Below are 23,538 nucleotides of genomic sequence, written 5' to 3' on the forward strand. Positions count from 1 at the left end.
TGTAAAGCGTGTTCTGAGGTCTGATATATACTGCGTCAGAGTCATGGGATGATGCGCTTCTTAAAACATTCTGCTCGTGCCAGTGGCTAAACTATAGAGGAAGGCAGAGCAGGGAGTTAAAGCCTACTCAGTCCAGAACATGAAATATTTCACCTACTGTATTTGCAGAATTACTTAGTCTTGAGTAGTATTGTGTGATAACTTGGGGTGTCGATTAATCACAGTTAACTCACATGATTAACTAAGAAAAATTAATCACAGTTTTAATCACATTGTTAAACAATAAAATACCAATTGACATTTATTAAATATTTTGGATGTTTTTCTACATTTTCAAATATGCTGATTTCTATTACAACAAAGAATACACTACTCACTTTGTTATTATTTTTTATTACAAATATTTGCACTGTAAAAATGATGAACAAAATAAATAGTATTTTTCAATTCACCTCATATAAGTACTTTCTCTTTATCATGAAAGTGCAACTTACAGATGTAAATTTTTTTGTTACATAACTGCATTAAAAAACAAAACAATGTAAAACTTTAGAACCATTCAGTCCTAGTAGTTGTTCAGCCAATCTCTCAGACAAACACATTTGCTTACATTTACGGAAGATAATGCTGCGACAGGTTCGGTCACAGAGACCCCCTTGGGACTGTCACCTGATGTGCTGGAATTACCTCTGAGCCTGTTTTCCCTTGGGACTCTAAAATCCTGCCTTGTTGAGCCAGACACACTAACCTGATGCAACACAGACCCAGGTCTGGTCCACGACCCTAAAGTTGCAGACTTTAACCAAAAACTGCTCAGCAGGTCACCTATTTCCAGCACCCAGACACCCAGTTCCCAATGGGATCCAAACCCCAAATAAATCGGTTTTACTCTGCATAAAGCTTATGCAGGGTAAACTCATAAATTGTCCACCCTCTATAGCACTGATAGAGAGATATGCACAGCTGTTTGCTCCACCAGGTATTAATCACTTACTCTGGGTTTACTAATAAACAAAAGTGATTTTATTAAGAATAAAAAGTAGGATTTAAGTGGTTTCAAATAACATACAGAACAAAGTAAGTCACCAAGCAAAATAAAACAAAACATACAAGTCTAAACCTAATACGTTATTTTTTACAGGTAAATTTTACAGGTAAATCTCACCCTCAGGGATGTTCCAATAAGCTTCTTTCACAGACTAGACTCCTTTCTAGTCTGGGCCCAATCCTTTCCCCTGGTACAGTCCTTGTTAGTTCCCAGCAGGCATCTCATGACTGGGACCCCCTTTGTTCTCTTCCACCTGCTTTTATAGCTTTGACACAAAGTGGGAATCTTTTGTCTCTCTGGATCCCCATCTCTCCTTCTAAATGGAAAAACACCAAGTTTAAGATGGATTCCACCATTCTTCCTGGGCTGGCTTACACGAACACAGGAAGGCTTGCAAGTAAACAGAGCCATTTACAACCAATTGTCCTAGTCAATGTGAGCCATCGAGATTCTAAACCATCATCAATAGTCCATACTTTGCATATTTACAATAGGACCTCAGAGTTATACTTTATACTTCTAGCTTTAGATACAAGAATGATACATACATATAAATAAGATGAACACACTGAGGAGATTATAAGCTTTGTGATGATAACTTACAAGAGGCCTTTTGCATAAAGCATATTCCAGTTACATTATATTCACACTCATAAGCATATTTCCATAAAACATTATGGAGTGCAACGTTACAAATGCTGCCCACTTCTTAATTATAAAGTCACCAGAAAGTGAGAAGAGGCATTCGCATGGGACTTTTGTAGCTGGCGTTGCAAGGTATTTACATGTCTGATATGCCAAACATTCGTATGCCCCTTCACACTTCAACCACCATTCCAAAGGATATGCTTCCATGCTGATAACGCTTGTTGAAAAAATAATGTATTAATTGAATAATGCAGGTCTAAAATGACATGTTAATAAAACATTAGTGTCCTGTTTACACTAACCCTTCCACAGTTAATACTATTCGTAGAACTGACCAACCAGTAACAGTGGTAGCAATTTTTGGTTAAAAAAAAGCCTAGCATAGAGAAGGCCTAAGAGTGGCTGCTTGAGACGCAGCAGAGGGAGAATGCCTTTGGGAAATTAGGGCTTGATACTGTGTTCAGTCTCCTATCGCATACTCAACACCATATACAAGAAAAAACAATTCGACTCAATGCAGTCAGCCAGGAAATTGGACTGAAAAATCAGCCGCAATAAGACAGATATCAGGACCTTTAATATTATCTCACCATCACCGGTATGGATTGAGGGTTATGTTCTTACCAATGTATAAACATTCACATACTTGGGCAGCACCATCAGCCAGGAGGGTGGAACAAGCCAGGACATCCGGAACAAAATCAATAAAGCCAGGAACACCTTCAGGAGCTTAAATACAATCTGGAAATCATCAAAATACAACACCAAAACCAAGTTTTATCAGAGCTGCGTACTTTCCACACTACTGTGTAATGCAGAATGCCGGGCTCATTTTATGTATTTAGGATGGGTCCAGAGTCCTGTAAAAAGGGTCCAGACTCCAGTAAATTTCTGGAAAAATGGTCTAGACTAACTCAGGGGGATCCCAAAACTCAGTGGCCACTGTTAAAATCTTGAAACAAAGACTGAGTGGACGTCTTAAAGGACAAACTCGGCCAACCTAAAACTAAATTGGCTAAAGGAGAGGTTAATTGTTTCATGCAGTGGTGGGAAGAGGCAAATCATAGATGGACAAAATCAAAACTGGCCTCTCTCAAATATTCAAATAATAAGTTAAAAGCTTTATTAAAAGCCTCCTCTCCCACCACCAGATTGAGCGCTCCCTTTACCCCGTTCTCCAAACCCGGATCGATCCAACCCCCTTCATACTCCCATCTCATTGTAAAAAGGACAAAAAGTCCCTTGTTCTGTTCCCCTTTGTTATCTGCCTCAGAAATTGATTCTTTATAGTGTCCCACTACCAATTCAGCAAGGCTGGGGGCGGGGGGAGCTCCTCAACTAGCCCCCACCCTTCCTGGTCCCTTTCCTTGAACATTTCTTTCAAAATTGTGAAATGACCACAATATCACTCACAAAGGGTTCATTGGAAAAAGCAGGATCGGGCCCAGAAAAGCAGGCAAGCAACAGATAAAGAAACAAGTTGAAAGCCCTAAGGAAATAGTGTCAGGATAAAAAAAGTAGTAAGTGCAGGCATGAACCCCTTTAACAATACTTAAAATGGAGAAATCTGAGGTGATAAAGGTGTCATTTTGGGACATAAACAAATAATTTAAGAAAAGAGAGTAAAAAGTTAACTCTACAGAGGCTAAAAAGAATTAAGCAGTTAAACTTTGTGGAAAATGTTAAAAAAGGACCATGTTAAAGAGAGAGAATTCTTGGTTTCTTTGCAGCCATTCTAAAGGGAAAATGGGCCCTTTTCCAGAAGAATGCCTGTAAATCATCCAAATATATATACAGCTATGTAAAAACAAAGTAGTGTAAAGAAATGTTTAAAAAAAATGTATGTATCTATTTGTCTGTGAAAATATGTAAAATTCTAAGAATCTAAACCAGCACATCTGGTTTGTAAAACTCCAGTTTTGTAGGTGTAAGATAAATTGATTTTGATTTTGTTTTTAATGCCACTAAAAATTCATTTGACTCTTTAATTCAAAGTTGCAAAACTGACAGACCTTTTTGCAAGACACAGGTAATTAGTGTTGTTTGGCTTTGGGATTTAGCATTTAACCCTTAAGGGGTAACTTGATTCTTTACAAAAATTAAAATGTGTTTAAATAAAGACCAAGTCATGGCTGCAATAGGGCAGTCAAAATCAGGAGAATGTCTTTTTGTTTGGTTGGTTTGTTTTTTTTGTAACAATAGCAGATAAGAGCTGTAATAAAAGAATAAGAAATTAACAGTGACCCTCTGAAGCAACAGCAGAGGTGAGGGGCACAAAACAAAAAGAAGCAATGTTAAAAACACTGAGCCTTAAAATGGCTCTGTGGAATCAGACTGTCACTTTGATAAGGATACATGAAAACTCTGTAAGAACAAAAGAAACAGTTACACCTTATGTAAAAATTGATATGGCTAATGTTTTTAAAAAGTTATAGTATAGAAGGAATGTGCATTTTCCCTCCGACATGTGCGGTGTATATTGTAAAAAGGGGTAAAAGAAATGCAAATGAAACATGCTGCTGAATTAAAATCCTATTAGGGCTCCAAAAAGAGCCACAATAGGCTGTGTTTTCTTTTTCAGATCCCTGTGTGTTAAGACAGAGTCTCTGAGCTCTGCTGATGGCTTTGAATCCAAAAGCCTAGCCTGTGTTGATGCAAATTACCTAACTGATAAAGAAAGGTGAGAACTGCCAGCACAAACGAAGCTGCAAATAAAGAACATACCTGGTCAGCACACAAACTGCCTACATAAAAGGCATGGTATAACAAGATACCTTTTATAGATTTGATGCTAATGTTACTGTTAATATTAAACATTAAAATAACTTTAATGTTAGTAAGTACCCCTGCAACAACTTGTAGTGTGTATCATTTTTTAAAAAAATCCCTCCAATTGTCAAAGTTAGAATCAGGACTCACAATTTGTCAGACCACTCTGTTTTATTAGCGCAGCGCTCCGCCAATAACACCCAGATAATGTGAGTGGCCATGCAAGGCCCAAACAGTCTTATTTATACAGATAAAAGAGCGGGAATTAGACAAAGGGACAAAGAAATCAAAACAGTAAAATTCACCTGGGGCGCAGCATGCATATCCTATTTCCTTACTAACTGTTATCGATCTAAGGCTAATGCTTCACCAATTGCCCTTAAATGGTGCAATTGTTCTATGTTAATGTCTGTATTCCTGACACCTGGTTGCAACATTCCAACAACTTTGCTTAAAGGTACAGACAACATTTCTTTAATCCTTTCTATTCTTACTATATAATTCATTCTACTTTCACAGCAGAAACTAGATTAAGCATTTTTTCTCACCCCACTGGATATTGCAGGCCTTCATATACAGGTTTGTTCCTTAAACCTGGGTCAATCTCCTGTGTTGGAGTCTTGTCTTCTTCTCAGTGTCCTGGTGGCTTGCAGTAGAGAAGGGGGCAGAAGAAGGACCATGTATGTGCCCACTCTGCCTGTTTTATATTCTCAGTCCATATGCTTGTAGAACACAAGTCCAGGCATGTCTGTGTGACATTGCTGAGTCTCTTCAAGCAAGGATGACCAATTCCCCTGATGGGGCTTCATGCAGGTGAGTCATTGCATTGTAGCTCCCTTGCTGGACAATGGCTATTGATGGGCTATTTGACACCCTGTCCAGGTGTTGGTTACTTTCCTTGCTGTTGCCTCTGGGGAGCGAATATCTGGCTGATTCCCCAACTGACAGCATGCTTTAGTGACCACCATACAACGCAATTCCCATTGCTTCATATGCATTAATAATACACACATATGGATTGAGAAATGACTTTCAGCAGATCATAACCTTTCCCCTGATACCTTACAAGGCATGCTTTATAGGAGAGATCACAATTATATGAAAATGAAGACTATATGGGTTACAGTACGTTCCTCCAAGGTACAGAATGTCACAACATCTTGAGGAGGAGACCTTGCTGACTGCTAAAAGCGTGTTTGCTGCTGACTCACTCTACCAGTTTACACAGTGAGATAATGGCTAAGTTGTCGTCTGTACCTATAAAAGGACAGGAAACACACTACATTTTTAACTCATGAGAGACCTCATTCCATTTTCACTCAAACCATCGTAATGTCACTGACTTCAGAGAAGCTACTTCTAATTTACATCAGCGGAAATGAAAGCAGAATCAGACTTACGGAGACCGATTGATAGGATGGGATTTAACATCCACAGCTGCCTCTGTAGAATAGGCAAATAAATAATATTTCTACACAGTTCCCACTACACAGACCATCTTTCCTGCCATGCAAGCCTGAGGCTGAGCCCTCTTCCAGCTACCAGACTTGTGACAGTGGCAGCCAAAGGGAGCAAGCACTAAATATGAGGGTAGCCTGACACAATTAGAAATGACGACGATATCCTGGATGTCTCCAATTCTGCAACTTCCTTCCCCAAGAGAACCACTGTGATTGCATTTTCATTAAATTAATGTTTTGTGTTTCCATCTATGCATTTGGCTAGTGTGGGCTGGTACAGCCTGAAAAATGAGCTTCAGGTTTCATACAAAGTGACTAGGTGACCAGTTCTGAACATTGAATGTAGGTTCTTTCAGCAAGGCTGCCTGGTTGGCACAGTCAAAGAAGGTATTTCTACCTCTGCCTCCCCATCCCTTTTCCACATGGTCCAGGAGCTGCTACACAACAGAAGGACAAGCAAAGAAATTGAATTAGGTTATGTGTAGGGCACTGCTGAATTTACAGCTATGAAAAACTCATCCTGGAGTGTGAAATCTGGTCTCCCCCTGTGAAATCTAGTCTTTTGTGTGCTTTTACCCTGTACTATACAGATATCACGGGGGAGACCAGCATTTCTCAAATTGAGGGTCCTGACCCAAAAGGGAGTTGTGGGTAGGTGGGTTACAAGGTTATTTTAAGGGATTTGCAATATTGCTCCTCTTACTTCTGCACTGCCTTCAGAGCTGGGCAGTCAGAGAGTGGCAGCTGCTGACTGAGCCCAGCTCTGCAGGTAGCAGCACAGAAGTAAGGGTGGCAATACCATACCATGACATCCTTTCTTCTGCACTGCTGCTGGCAACTCCTCTGCCTTCAGAGCTGGGCTCCTGGCCAGCAGCCATCGCTTTCCAGCTGCCCAGCTCTGAAGGCAGCAATGCTGCCAGCAGCAGTGCAGAAATAAAGGTAACAGTACTGCAACCCTCTCTACAATAAACTTGTGACCACACCCTACCACCCCGCCCCCCCCCACCAAAACCCCCTCCTTTTTGGGTCAGGATTCCTACAATTACAACACCGTGAAATTTCAGATTTAAATAGCTGAAATAATGAAATTATTTTTAAAAATCCCATGACTGTGAAATTGACCAAAATAGACTGTGAATTTGATAGGGCCCTAGCTATGTGTCGAGAGGTAACTGCTCTTGGCCTTTGCTCATTTTGAGGTCCAGCCAGCCTTGAGTTAGGGTACTCTGGAGAAGGGATATCTGAATCAACATGCTTTCTTTGTTAGACCAGTAACTAATCAGAGTTGGAAGATCAGCCCCTCTCTCTTTGAAAGGTTTAAAGTCATCTAGTGCTCATGAAAGATGTAAAATGTAGTGCTTGTAAAATGTGCAAAACTGATACACCTACAGACATGGATGCTGAGGTCATCAATTCTATTCCCATCACAGGCCATCAGTCTTTGATGGTAATAATACTGACCAAAAGGTGAAAGACCCATCCATTATCATTGCCTCAAGCCCGTAACGGGGATGTGGATGTATCACTTCAATGCTTTTATAACCGTTTCTGTACTATTTGATAATCTTTCTTTTAAAACAAAGCTTCCTAGTATCCCATCAGCCTGTTTGTCAGATGCTGCACACTGAACAGACATCTTCACTGAACTGTTCAGAACAATCCCTCAGGAACTCTTTTACTGAGAGGTGATAGCTAATTAGAATCCAACGGTGTGTATGAAAAATTGAAATGAATTCTGCCAATGTGCTTTGTCTAAACGACTTCTGTTGATTGTGCTCCTGCCTGGGCATGGTGTGAAAACAGAGACTTTGCTTCAATGAGGAAGAGCACCTTAGAAAGCGCCTCTCTCTCTTTTTCCTGGGGATCTGTCATGAATAAAACCAAGGTTATGGATTAAATGTCACCAACAACCTTTACTTGTTTCTTTGTAATTAATGGCCCCTTGAGTGACTCTTGAAATACAAGAAGTTAGCAAATGGCTTATAATAAAGACTATTATATCCTGTTTCATAATTTCAGTTTCACACTGAAAAATATCCTTCTGTAACCCAAACAAACAGAAAATAAAGTTCATTAATACACAGGACATTGCCACAAATTGTACAGAGATTGAATTTTGGTATCCCAGGAAGTCAGAATAATTTCCTAAAGTTTTCAAACCTCTGTGCCCAATATTAGTTTCCTAAATTCAGATTTGACATTTAAATAAGTGGCTTGATTTTCAAAGGTGCTGAGCACATGCAGCTACAACCAGCTTCACTGGGATTTATGGGTGCTCAGCACTTCTGAAAATGTTCTTTAGGTATCTAACTGTAGGATTTAGGAGCCTAATGTTAACCGCCCAGGTTTGAAAACACTGGCATAGTGTTAAAAGAGTTAGAGAAATACTGGGCCAAATTTTCAGAAGAACCATTAATTCTGATTCCCGACTTTAGGCACTTATTACGGAGCTGATTTTCACACGTTGAGCATCCTCAGTTCCCATCAGCTTAAACTGGAATTGTGGATACAGAACAATTCTGAAAGTCAGAGCCCTAATAGGGGACTAAAATTGGACAGCCATAACTGCAGCACTCAGTATTAGAGGGCTCCACTTTTGAAAACCGGGGCCACTGTGATTTCTATGTAGGATGACAGTAATAGCAATGATCATTTAAAAGTTCATATATGTTGAAAGAAACTAAAAGTATTTTTTCAAGCAATTCCACTGTGTTAGAACAGCTGCTGGTGCTCCTGGTCCTGAATTAAACAGATTCACTTCCCAAAGGATTTCTGGAGACCCAGCCTGCAGTGTATTATTTGGCTTTCTGTGGAGAGGATTATGGCAGAATAATTTAAAGCAATCTTCATTATCCATTCTATAGTATGGTGTTCAGAAGCAGATTATGGGTTTGTGGGGCCCTGGGCCAGAGCAAGTGGGGGCCCCTTCCCTCCCTGCCCCGCTTCCCCAGCATTCCTGATGGGGAATGGGGTCGGGGCACTGGGGCTTCCCCTCTTTATATAGGATATTAACACCCTACTCACTAATAATAGGTTTACCCTGAAAATGATCAATGTAACTTGAATATCAGTAAAAAAATTTTAATGGTAAGGACTAAGGTGACCACCCATATCTGTAGGATATTTCTTTCAATACATTTAAATAGCATGCATATAAAGGCTCTTGTTTATCCTAATACTCAATTCAGCCTACAGTAACATAATGCTGACTACCCAGAAGCATTAACTTCTCATATACAGGAAACAAATTAACCTAACAAAACCAAAAAAAACCCATTACATTACATGCCCTAAACTTTCCCCCCCCCCCAAACCTTATCAAATAAAGGATAATTTATGAAAACTATGGGACAAAACCTTATTTTGAAGGCACACTATCTCCACACTGTTTTATTCATGATACAAAATCACATATTTTAATCACAGCATATGATCCTTTGATTGGAAACAAATATTTATAGTTCAACTAATGCTTCTTAACAGCTCCTCCTTGGATAAGGGTGGTGGAACATTAGATGCCAATAAACGACATCCATTAAAGTACACCACAAGTGCTCATCATTTAGAAAGGACAGCCGAACAATGTGCATAATGAGATAATTTTAGCAAATTTATTTAGAGGCATGCAAGCCTGCATTAATGAGATTGCAGGAAGATTCTTCTCTTTCCTCCTCACTTCTCAGGTTAGTTAGGCAGCACAGATGGCACTTACATCAAACTGTTCCACTTTTAGTATTCTAAGTGTTAGATGTAGCCTGATAGACTGGTGTACTGAGTATCGATTAATCCCTTAGACTGCAGTGATCAATAGGAGTTGAGTCTTCTGAGCGGCTACAGCCTCAGAAAAATTATTACTATTATTATTAGAATGAGAGACCTGAGGAGAACATGAAAAACAGTTGCAATTTATCACAAGTCCTTTCATTAACAGATCTATTAAACAGACAAACAATCCCACAAACACTGGAACGGTGTGCAGCCCTCACTCACGTTTCTTCCTGGGAAACCCCAGAAGGGAACATTTACGTTGTGAAACTGCAGCAGGAAGCATCACATTGGAACACATCAAGGCACACTTTCATCAAGATGGAGTCACACACCCACCCACACACCCCACTCCAGAGGAGACAGGATCCTAGGCCATGAATTTGACCCTTGAAACAAAGCAAAGTTTGAGTCATAAGGAGACATAGAAAGACTTTGGATTATTGTTCACCTGAGGAGACAAGGAAAAACAGGGCCTTGGACTTTGTGGGGATTCTGGATAAGAGTTAGCCAACTACTGCCAGGAAAGGAACTTTGGGGAGGAAACAACCTAGAACAAAGACTGTAGCTTAAGTTAGGTTTTAGACGTTAGAAATTGTACTTTTGCTTTTGTTTGTTTATTTCTACCTTTATTCCTTCTACTTGGCATCACTTAACTTATGTCCTTTTGTTAATAAACTTGTTTTATTTTTACTATAAACCAAACTCAGTGCTGTACTTGAAGGGAAGGGTGTGTTTAACCCAGGTATCATAATAAGTTGGAATGTACTGACTCTTTAAAGGAACAACAAACTTAATATCTTCTGTGAATGTACAGTGATAGGGGATGTGCATTGCATAGGGACATCTCTGAGGAGCTCAGGGGCTGGAGTTCACTGATTGTTACCTGCTACTCAAGATTAAGGCTGGTAGATCTTGAGGAGTTTGCTGGTGAGGAAAACAGACTGGTGTCGCATGGAGCTGACAGTTTAATAGCCAGCAAAGCTCACTCTTGCTGAGGTAGAGAGGTAACATGGTGGTTCACAGCTCTGCATGTCCCCAGCAGCCTGTTAAAGGCATTAAGAAAGGATGTGCAAAGATTGAGAAACCCTTGACTGGTGAAGAACCTTGATAGACCTCAGGGACAGTCCAGTGATTTCAAGGTTAGTAGGTAGTTGAATATGGAGAAATGGCAAGAGATATGGAGCATTGGGTGCACCAGATCTTGAAGTGCTTCCTCTTCTGCAGATAAGTCCTTCATGTGGTAGGTCTCCTGCTATTTAATAGAACTGAATAGACTTGGGAAAGCTTTCTTTGTCTCAGCCTGAGAACCATTGAGGAGTCAGGCCCTTGGGTGCAAAGATAATAGGTTGGGGTAAGTTATGGATCCTGATTCCTGGGTCAAGAGGTCTGTCATTAGGGGAAGGTGCAAAGGTGTGTGCATCTCCAGATGGGTTGAGGGTCAGGAACCACATCTGTCTTGACCATGCCAGATCTATGAAAATTATAACTGCTTTTTCTTATTTCAGTTTGAGCAGGGCTTTGTGGATAAGTGGTGTTGGAGGGAAGGTGTATAAACAACCCTGGGGCCAAGGGGCAAGGAGTGTGTCTTCCAGGAAGTTTGAGCCCATGTCCTTTCCTCAAGAAGAAGTAGTCATGTTTCAAGTTGGAAGGCATGGCAAAGAGGTCAACCAGAGGATGACCCTGGGTAAGGTAGAGCTCTAGGAAAGACCACATCAGTCAGCTCCCAAACATGATTTCAACAGAAAATTCTGCTCAGTGAATCTGCAATGGTGCTTTGTGATCTTGGCAGATAAATATGCACCAGCTTCACAACCTCACTGATTCTTCACATAAGGATCCAGATTTTGCTCCTCAGTACTTTATATAGTCTGTGGTTGCTCAGTTCTCCAACATCACGGTGACCAGTGGGACCCCAGATGAGAGATAGGATGAGAGGCAGGCATAACGGACTGCTCAAAGTTCAAGGATGTTGAAGTGTAGTGAAAACTCTCAGAGTCCCTCTGCCTTCAATGGTGTGAGCTTGTGAGTGAGTATCCCACCCTAAAGGGGAGGAATCTGTGGTGATGTGTGTGGGAGATAGATGTGAGAAGGAGATTCCCATGCAGACTTTTTGAGGGTCCTTCCAATAACTGACTGAGTTGAGTACTATCTGAAGGACCGACCCCTCCCTGAACAGCTTCCACATACTGGGAATATAGACCTCCATGAGACAGGCTTGAAGACACAGACAGAGACACAGACAGTAATTGCATGTGGGTTATGAACATTTGAGCTGCCAATGTTCTCAGTGCAAATGACAAACCCTCGCTGTGTTTTGTGGGTTCTGCTGTAAGGTGGAGATCAGGGTGGATATCATGACGAACCTGTCTACAGGTAGGTAAGCTTTGGCTGCCACAGACTCTAGGGTGGCCCTGGTAAAGTCTGTGTGTTGCGCAGGCATCAAGGTCCATTTATCTGTGCTGAAGTGAAGGTCTAGGGAATGGAATAGAGCTAGGGCTTTCTTGGTGGCAGACTGGACTTCCAGGAAAAATTGACCACTTAGGGGCCAGTTGTCCAGATAGGGAAAATTGACTATTCCCAAACAGGTGAGCTGAAAGAAAGGAGGAGACCTTCCTGAAGATCTTCTGAACAGAAAATAGGGTGAAGGGCAGGACAAAGTACTAGTAATAATCAGTTCCCACGACAAACCTGGAGAAGTCCTGGTGCGCTGGGAGTTTGGCTACAGGAAAGGAGGAATCCTAAAGGCTGAGGGTGACAAACTGGTACCTGGGATCTAATGATGGAATGAGTGTTGCTAGGGTGACCATCCTGAAGTGCTGTGTATCAATAAAAGTATTTAGAGATTGGAAGTCTAGAATCAGTTTTTATCCTCCTGTTTTCTTCCAGACCAGAAAGTACCTGGAGCAGAAACCCTTTCTAATACATTCCAGAGGAAAGAGTTTGATTGCCCCCACCTGCAGGAAGGACTCTACTTCCTGCTTTAGGAGCCCCGCATGAGAAGTATCTCTGAATAGGGACAAGAGGGGAAGGGGGAACGGTGCTCAATTGAATGGAATAGCCCACTGAGATTGCTTCCAGTACCCAGTTGTCTGAGGTGATACATCTTAAGAAGGGAGGAAATGGGCAATTTGGTCTCTAAAAGGGTGGGGGAATGGATGGACGTTGCAGCTGAAGATCTAATGAGAGAGTCTGTGGGCCTCTATCAAGGTGTCAAAATGGTCGTTTAGATGAGGTAGCCATCTGAGAGGTGACAGTGAAGGATGGGCCTTGCGTGGTCTAAACCTTTGTCTGGATGCCTCAATGGTTCTTCTGGGTGCCTGATAGTACAAGATGGGTGCTGGAAGGACTGCAAAAGTGTTGGGGGAGAAGCAACCAGACATCTCAAAAACCTACTGAAACATGAGGCTTTTTTTACTGTATTCAAACCATTTATGAAGATTGCTATACTGGATAGTAATTAAAAAGAAAGTGAAGGAATGACAGGCAGTCACAATGCAATCAATCAAACAACTTTGCAGGATCTGTTTTCTTTTTAATTATTACTGTATAACGTAACACTTAACGGAGAATACTAAAATACCTGAATGCTGGTCACTGCATTCATACCTCCTTGGAAACATAACCTACATGAGAAAACATTCCAAAATATACCTGTATGAGATTAGGATATCAAAATAGGCTATATTGCTTTGCAATGTCATTTATTTTGCTTATTACTACTACTAGTAGCAGTAGTAGTAGTATTAAAAGCAACTTAAATTAACATGAAAGTCTGGGAGTTCCATTGTTTCATCACTGTAGAATTCAGTCTTTTCAGAAGGTGAGGTAATTCTCCATAACTTCAACAGTCAATAACTTGTATTTGCAGAACTATATACAATTAACAAATGGTTAACATTTTGTCTTCTTTAGTGTCCTACATGAAGAAATACTAATTAATCCTACTTGCCATGAAGTCTTTCCTGGCAACATTAAATTCACAAAATTACCTGCCAACATCTAGCTGATCCAAAGAAGCCATAATGTCCTTGTGTTTGTCGAGAAAAAATACAGAGTTAATTCTTTCTTGTGACTTTGTAAATCGAGGTAAATTTTGATTCTTTGCATTGTGAAAAAACTTCGTTCTGCAATTACTTTGGATATAGAAACTGTCAAATAGAGGTGAATGAGTTAGTCCACTTCAGAAAAGCGTTGGCGTGCCCTCTCATTAGCTCCAAGTATTTCCACAATGGTAGATAATTTCAGCACTTTGTTTTCAGCAAATCCTTCAGCATCATCAAATGAACATGTAGGCAGTCAAAATCAAAGTAATCTGCATATAAAATACAGATTTCATTCAGAACTTCAAAGATATCGCCATTGGCAGCTGAAATCACAAGATTCTCAATTTGGTAAAGTACTTTCAGAGTTTTCTGATTAAACTTCCAATCCAGCTCCCATGTTACAATGTCAAGCAGTTGAATGAACTGTTCATGAATTTTTCTTCAGGAGTACTAAATACATATGGTGCATTTCCGTCATCCATGGTGTCAAGTGTTGGGGGTAGCCGTGTTAATCTGTATCCACAAAAACAACAAGGAGTCCAGTGGCACCTTAAAGACTAACAGATTTATTTGGGCATAAGCTTTTGTGGGTAAAAAACCCACTTCTTCAGATGCAGGGAGTGAAAATTACAGATGTAGACCTTATATAATGACACATGAAGAGAAGGGAGCTTCCGAAGCTCCTGTATAAAGTTCAGCAAAGTGTGCCTCTGATTGTAAACTATTTAAGCGTTCACAAAGGGTGGCAATCAAAGACAGGGCACTCATCAGTTATGCTCTTTGACAGCAGTACTCCAGCTGCTTCCTCGCAATCGGAAAATACACTAAAGCAAGCTTTCAGTCCAATGCATATATCAAATTTTTCCATGAGCTAAATCAGTCCTGGTTTTTTTTCCTCATTTCTTTTCTTTGGTTCCTCGACCTTCAATGACAACAGTATGCAGTGTGTTTGCTTGATAATTGATGAGCACTAATTTGATAGCGGGTGTTCATGCTGTCCACTTAATTTGAGACAAAGATTTTAATGCCTTAGGGCTATCTAATAGGAATGCAGCTTGCATGATTTGAAATATGGCTAGCCTTTTTGCAAAGGCATGGATTATGTTGTGGACTTAATGAACTGCTCATTGTGTGCTTCTAACCATTAGACAACTCTTTGTTGCATCTTGCAAAATAAGGTTGAGGCTATAATTTAAACAATGAATTGACAAAGCTTTTCGGTTTTATTTCTTCAGTGGTTGTCACCACATTAGAAGTCTTTCCTTGAAGTACATTTTTACCATTGTAAATCTGTCTGTGGATGTTTTTGAGGTCTCATCCCAGTCACAGCAATACATCTATAATTATATTCAATAGAGATATTACATCCATCATTGGGCAACCATACAGCCCAACAAACTCTTCTGCAACCTCAATTATTATTAGCTGACCACAAAGCAACCACAAGTAGTTCATGACCACTCACATCCCTGGTTTCAAGAATAACAAAAGAAAATATAGACAAAGTCAAGCAGTCAGAAATAAGTTTAAAAAATGCCTGACAGTACACTTCTGTAATTTGTGCATTGATAATGCTGCGCAAAGTCTACCAGCACTTCTTTTTCAACCATTGCTTAATTTCTTTGTCAAGTTGGTTGTTTGTTGAAACAATATCAAAGAGCTTCTGAAAATTGCTTTCACCATCCGAATGCCCCCTTATCGCCAGTCCTTACCTCATAAAATACTGGATGCACTTGAGTTGCTCCAAAAAATAACTGTGATTTGTATTTTGCTTGACTTCTTTATTGCATGGTAGTTGAACATCTTCATTCACTTGGCTGGAGTAAGTGTGCATTTTAGAAACACAGTCCCTGTGGTAATTCAATTTCTCATGTACATCAAGTTTTCCAGGACAGTCCTTCCAATTATTTGAGCCAATCAAAACAAATGTAAATGAGGAGATGATACAAAAACTAAGTTTCTGAACTGTGGCAAATCAATATGCTTTCTTTCATGTTTTACTGAGCACAAGCCACAATCTATTTTTAACCCAGTCAAAATTGAAAAAGCTCCCTCTTGCATTGACACCAGATCCATATTCTTGAATGTTTTCTTTTGAAATAGGTAATCTGTGTGTTGCAACATGGTAGATCACAATTCAGAGCTAGCCCAGGCAATACCCAGTATTTTTTTGACCAGTGTAGTTGAAGGCAACTGGTCCCCAGAGTTCATCTGAATTTCAGCACATTATTCTCTTCAGTAAGTACTGTCAGGAACAGCAAGGATGGCGGCTGCTGGATTTCAGAGCAACTGTCACTGGAGGGCCTCTCTTTGGGTCTGACTCCCTTTTCATTTTATTCTCTACTTGAATGCTCATTGAATGTGGCAAGTGCCTTGAAAAAGGTTCTGAGACCCATGCCTGTTGTATAGTGTTTATATTACACACACTTTTAAAAATTGTGCTGTTACTATTGAAACTATTTTACAACACAGTTATGTGCAACAGATCAAGTAAGGACAACCCAATGGACAAATGGTAAAAAAAAAAAAATGCTGTGAGACAAATTAAATATGAAATACAGCTTTAAGCCAGCCCTCAAAGAAACCTGAAAAAGCAGGGGAGTGAGAAACTCTGGAGAGAAGCGATGGGCGTGGGCCAGATGGAGGTGGTGATGATGGTGAGGTCACTTCTGCTCTGCTTAGTGGGTATGCAGTTGCTTTCTGCTTCAACAAAAAAAACAGAGATGAAGCTTTCCCATCCAAAGAGAGAAACTTGCAGTGTGTTTTGTTCAGTAACATCCCATACATATTCATCTATTGCACATTCAATAGTTGCTGGCTAGCTAGGAACTTGGAAGACAAAAATGAAGACAGAATTCTGAAACAATCTTAGGCTTGCTCAGAGGGTGATAGCTGTTAAGATTTTTTTACAGTTTAAAAAAAAGAGAGAGAGAATGAGGAAATCCACTCAGACGCAAAAGGAGCTTAGCCAGTTTGCTCAGCATTAAATTTAGATTCCAGAGACATGAAGGGCAGCCAGAAACTCATGAAGCTTTGTGATGGCAACCAGATGTAGCCTTAGGGGAAATATTTTGAACACTCATATAGATAACAAGAAAATTACTTGGAAAAAAATCAATGCTGAATAAGATATGGAGGTTTGTGCTTTGGCCATGGGCCAGATCAGGAAGTTTTTACTCAAACTATCACTTGAAAGTGTCAAGTATCAGAGGGGTAGCCGTGTTAGTCTGGATCTGTAAAAAGCGTCTGACGAAGTGGGTATTCACCCACGAAAGCTTATTCTCCAATGCGTCTGTTAGTCTATAAGGTGCCACAGGACTCTTTGTTACTTGAAAGTGTATGGGTGTTTTGCTTGAGCAAGGAATGAGTAAAAACCAACTAAGAACCTTAGACTTTGACCCATAAATTTTAATACGTGGCTGATAGAAGTGATAATGATAGTGGTAAAATGGAATAGCATGTGTCCCTTCAAAAGTAAGCACCAAGGGAGACTCTGGAGAATAAGGAGGACTGGTCTAGAAGTCTAGGCCACAAAGTTGGGACAATTAGATGGCGGGAAATGCCCTAAAAAGTATATTTGGTTTCTTAAATGACTCTCTATAAAGTTTCAGAGATACGGTATATAAGGGTCCCTCCTATTAAAGTTTGTCCCCAAAGACCAATTCATTTTATCCCAAAGCTTGCATCTTGTTACTGTCAAGGATAAATGTCATGAAGCAACATTCTGATATGGGAATATGTTAGCCTGCACAGATATTTGGGGGATTTTTAAAATCCGACAGACCTAGGTTATAGGATGCAGACCAGCCCCATCAAATACAAATAATCAAAACGTGAATGGCTGTTAGCACTAGATATAGAAGAGAGCAAGGATTTAAGTAAAGGTTAAACAGATTTAAGTGCAGCTATATCTGCACCTATATTAAGTGTTTGCCCTGATCTAGTTAGATTGGTTTAAAGTCAGTTTAGTTAAACTGGAGCAACTTTTCTAATATAGGCTATGCCTTAATCTATACCATTCCAGGGTACAGCTGAACAGCAGAAAAAGGACCTGTGGCAGCAAGTCTGAGCCCAAGTCAATTGTCTCAGGCTCGCAGGGCTAACAATAGCAATACAGATATTTGGGCTTGGGCTGGAGCCTGGGATCTAAAACCCAGTGAGCCTGAATGTCTCCCCTGCCTTTTTTAGTTGTGCAGTGTAAGCAACACAAGCCCAAGTCAGTTGACCCAGGCTCTGAGACTTGCTTCGGCAGTGTGTGTGTGTGTGTGTGTGTGTGTGTGTGTGTGTGTGTGTGTGTGTGTGTGTGTGTGTGTGTGTGTGTGTGTATCCCAAGGGTCTAAGCCTACACTCTGTGTGAAAGTAGCCCCATTAAAGTCAGTGGTGAAAATCTGGCCCCACTGACTTCACTGGGGCCAGGATTTCACCCAATGTAAATAAGGGAACAGGATCATGCACCGATTTGTGGGTGCATTGTGGGTCAGTGATTGAGAATAGTGAAGTCAGGACTCATGGATCAGAGCCAAGGGTCAGAACTGGATACAGGAACCAAATCGGGGCAGGGCTGGAGCAGACTGGAACAGGACTGAAGCAAGTCTGGGAAAAAGGCAGTCACAGGAGTGAATAAGGAAGTATTATTTATCCCGTCACATAATAACACATGACCCAGGGAGCACCCAATGAAATTACTAGGCAGCAGTTTAAAACAAACAAAAGGAAGTACTTCTTCACACAGCACCATGGGCAGCATGAGAGCTGCCTGTTTGGGGAAGCCAGTCCCTGGCCCTGCCCCCCGTCTTCCCCCTGCTGGAGCCCTGAGCTTCCTTGTGGCTCCCGTCCTAGAGCACCAGGCTTCATGGCCCCAGTGCCTGGAGTGCCAGGGACCGCCTCAGTGCTGGGCAGCCCTAGCTGCCCTGAGTCCTGGCCACAGGAAGCCCACCTGCTTCTGGGAAGAGGAGCAGCCTGCCTTGGCTGGGGTCAACGAGGAAGCGGCAAGCTGGAGGTGGCCTTGGGGGAGAGCATGGGCCACACCGGGCTATTTGGGGAGGCTTAGCCTCCCGTGGCCTGTGATTAGGGTGACCAGGCAGCAAGTGTGAAAAATTGGAACAGGGGGGTGGGGTATAATAGGAGCCTATATAAGAAAAAGACCCAAAATTCGGGACTTTCACTATAAAATCGGGACATCCGGTCACCCTACCGGCAATACTTGCGGTCATGCACAACACACAGCCAGGGATGCAACCCCCTATGTTCTTGGTGTCCCTAAAACTCTGACTGTTAGAATTGGGGCCTGGATGACAAGGGATGGATCACTCAATAATTGCCTGTTCTGATCATTCCCTCTGAAGCTTCTAACATCAGCCACTGTTGGAAGACAAGCTAGATGGACCATTAGTCTGACACAGTCTGGCCATTCTTATGTTCTGATGTTAGCTTTCAGTCTACTCATAGATTTGGAATTTGTGAGGCACTATGAATTCATAAGTGATTTGAGTTCCATTTGGAAGACTTTACTTTCCATTTTATCTTTAAAATACTTCATTTATCTTTCAGTGACAGGCCAAGGTTTTATAGACCTTCCAGCTGTTTAGACATTTTGTTCTTTTTTTTTTTTTAAACTCTCCTAGATCAGGGTTTCTCCACCTTTTTGATACCAGGGACTGGCTTGCTGCCTTCCTAAACTGTGTCAGGGAGACCTCAGGGACTGGTGCTGGTCCACAGACTGGTCGTTGAGAAACAGATGCTTAGATCACACATTTTTCTGTTTGTCGTCATATTTTCCTGCAAGAATCCCTGATTACTCAGATTTCTGCCAAAGAATATCAATGTTATTTAATGATTATTATGAGCTTATACTTTTAAAATATGAAATAACCCTTTGCTTCATTCTCCCTTAACCCACCCAAAGCCTGTCACTTAACTCACTTCTCTCATTCTCCTCCACTGAAAACACCAACATTATCTTTCCTGTGAATAACACATCTGCCCTCTTGACCCATTAAAATCTCAATTGTCACCTCCTATCTTCCTACAACTTCTTGTCACATTGCCCTTTCTGTTCAGACTGTTAACAAGGATGCCACTTAGTGCCAATAGTTGTGAAGGTTTTTGTTATTTGGACACCTATCTATTACCACCTGGACTCAGCCCACGTAGGTCACAGTACAGATGATTTGAGCCAGTGCCCAGAGGTAAAAGACACCATCTCGCATTAGTGAGCCTTTCAATCATTTACTCCCTTTCTTAGTTATGCAACTTGCCCACATTCCTTGCGTGTCCTTGAAATCATTTTGTGAATAAATATTGAGGGATTATTGTCACAAAAATGTTTATTGCATCCTAATGAGTGATAATGCTCTCCAAAACTGTATAACAGAATGAGCATCTTACAAGGCAAGTATCAGGCCAAATGTTTAATATCTGGAATTAATGGTATAGAGAAGCTAGATCTAGAGCTTCTCTTCTTCTTATCTCATAACATAAAAAAGCAAGGGGACAGATAATGAAACTGGCAGGTTTCGAATTCAGAACTGATAAAAGGAAGTGTTTGTTTGTCTTTTTTCACAGCATGCATAATTAGACTGTGGAACTCTTAAGAATGTAAGAACAAAAGAAAGGCCATACTGGGTCAGACTAATGGTCCATCTAGCCCAGTATCCTGTATTCCAGCAATGGCCAGTGCCAGATGCTTCAGAGGGAATGAACAGGACAGGGCAATTATCCATTCCCTGTCATCCAGTCCCAGCTTTTGGCAGTCAGACGTTTAGGGACAGCCAGAGAATGGGGTTGGCTAATATCCATTGATCCTCCGTGAATTTATCTAATTCATTTTTGAACCCAGTTATGCTTTTGGCCTTCACAACATCCCCTGGCAATGAGTTCCACAGGTTGACTGTGTGTTGTGTGAAGAAGTACTTCCTTTTGCTTGTTTTAAACCTGCTGCCTATTAATTGCATCGGCTGCCCCCCGATTCATGTGTTATGTGAATTGGTAAATAATACTTCCTTATTCACTTTTTCCATACCGCTCATGATTCTATAGACCTCTGCCATATGCTGCCTCAGTTGTCGCCCTTCTAAGCTGAACAGTCCCAGGCTTTTTATTTTCTCCTCATATGGAAGCTGTTCAATATCCCTAATCATTTTTGTTTCCCTTCTCTACATTTTCCAATTTTCTAATGGAACTTTTTTGAGATGGGGCAACTAGAATACTGTGTGCAGTTCAAGGTGTGGGCGTACCATGGATTGATATAGTGACATCATGATATTTACTATCTTATCTATCTCTTTCCTAATGGTTCCTAACATTGTTACCATTGTGTCTATGGTACAGTTTGATTCATTTAAGATTCTGACTGTATTTGACTCTGTGCTTTCTTTCACATATAGTGCCACATTCCCACCAGCACTAACTACTATGTCATTCCTATATATTTTGTACCCTGGTATTACTGTGTCCCATTATCACTGTTCCGCCAAGTTCCATGATGCCTATTATATCAATATCCTCATTTAATACCAAGCTAGAAACCCAGAGAAGAAGTAAAGATTGTGGCGTTTGAAACAGTGATGAACAACAAAGAGATAATGTCTGTATGTAATAGAGTGGCAATGTGCAGGTGGAAATGAGCAAGAAGACAACAAGATGGATTCTGGCTCAGGTTTTCTAAGTAAATTAAACTTTTAGGGTATGTCTACACGGCAGCTGGGAGGTGTGATTCCCAAAGTGGACAGACGCACACGGATCAAGCTACTGTGCTAAAGATAGCAGAGTAGCACAGGCAGTGGTTTGGCCTAGCTGCCCAAGTACAATCTTGCATACTTGGGGGACTTGCAATTTCTAGGCACCAGCTTGAGCCGAGCTAGCACATGTACATCTACTGGCACTGGGAATTGCACCTCCCAGCGGTTGTGTAGGCATGCCATTGGATAGTTTTACTTTTAAAACTCACTAGGGCAAAAGTTTACCCTTTTGTATATAGATTTGCCTACATTGTGCCTCTATTGCTGGTCCATAGGCCATGTCTGCAGTATCAAGGACAAGCATGTTAGCACCTGTCTAGCAAGAATTTTGTTTAAACACAGTGTGCAAGAGGAATGACAACAAGTTTGCCATACTCAATGTAGACAAGACCTAAAGGCTTGTTGACAGAAATACAAAGCCAGAACGTTGATTAAAGAAAATGGAAAAGCCACAGAGTTTAAAATATAAGTCACTAGAAAGTTGTTAAAACAGCAAAGCAGCAAAGCTAGGTCCTTTGAGAGCAGTGTTTAATAATTAGGTCAATATTGTATTTTAAAACTGTTCTGTGACCTAAGCATTTGCTCTAAAATGGGAAAAGTCAGGAACAGGTTGAAAATCAATTGCTAAGTTGTTTAGGAAACCATCCTGGATAACATGAATCAATTTTCACCATTGTAATTACCAATCTGCCACTGAAACTGATCTAACAAATTGGCTATTAATTTTAAAAGTTGTTGAATCCTGATTATAAGATTAACAAGAGTCTTGGGAGATGGAAGTTAATGGAATGTCTCAGAATAGCTGTTCAATGGAGAAATCAGCAACATATAAAAGTTTTCTGTGTGCTGAGGAGATACATGTTTTATGCATTACAAATTCACCATGTTAGTGAGAAAATCATGTTTTCCTTTCTGACCAGGGGCGGCTCTAGACATTTCGCTGCCCCAAGCACGGCATCATGCTGCGGGGGGCGCTCTGCCGCTCGCCGGTCCCGCGGCTCTGGTGGACCTCCCGCAGGCATGCCTGCGGAGGGTCCGCTGGTCCCACGGCTCCACTGTGCTTTGCCTGCGGGAGGTCCACCAAAGCCACGGGAACAGCGGATCCTCCGCAGGCATGCCGCCGAAGGCAGCCTGCCTGCAGCCCTCCTGGCTACCAGCAGAGCGCCCACTGTGGCATGCCACCCCAAGCACACGCTTGGCGTGCTGGGGCCTGGAGCCACCCCTGTCTCAGACCCCAGTTCAGCAAAGTGAATAAGGACATGTTTATAGTTAAAGCACATGCTAAAATTCCACATGCTTTTCTGAATCGAAAGCTATAGAATCTGACAGGCAGGATCTGACAAAATGCCTTCAGATGAATGTTAGTCATTAGCTGCATCCTGAATTTAACTGTTTTAAATTTGAACTACAGAATAGATGAGGAGGCTCGTGTAGTGCCACTTAAGAACCACTGTAACTGACTTAAGCAAGAAGAAAAGATTCATTCTCAGTTGCACACAGGAGAAGCATATCAGCACATCAGAGATCTTGGATTTAGGTTACTGCCCTATTTTTACTGACTGCATTGCTGCTTCTTTTCTTTTTTGCGGGTTAAATGTTTTACTGTTTTAAAAAGGAGGTCATGTGAAAAATAAAGCGTGTGGGGGATGGCGAATGTTTATTTCTCATGTAAGCATCCTGGATTGAGGAGGGTGAGATGCATCTTGAGCTATTTGGATACAACTCTCTAATCAGATTCACCCTGCTCATTGTAGTGGACTGAACTGGTAGAGAAGCTTAGCACCGGGAGGCCATTTGTGATGTTCAGTGACCACTCAGTGCTTATGTTGCTTGCTAATTATATGCTGCGTCTGGTTGTGCATAACAACAAGAGCTTGACAGCACCCCATCCAGACTCTCTGTCTGAAGATCTCAGCCCTTAAAAGCACCAACCCCCAATACCACATGCCATCTGGCTAGGTTCAGACAAACATGTAAGTAGTGCACTTGCTTTGGATTGACGAGTGCTAGTTCTCCAATGTATAGCGCCTGTCATAAACAGATGGTTAAGGGTTAATGTCTCT

This window comes from Gopherus flavomarginatus, chromosome 2 (genome assembly GCF_025201925.1).
Source record: "Gopherus flavomarginatus isolate rGopFla2 chromosome 2, rGopFla2.mat.asm, whole genome shotgun sequence".
Taxonomy (NCBI): domain Eukaryota; kingdom Metazoa; phylum Chordata; order Testudines; family Testudinidae; genus Gopherus; species Gopherus flavomarginatus.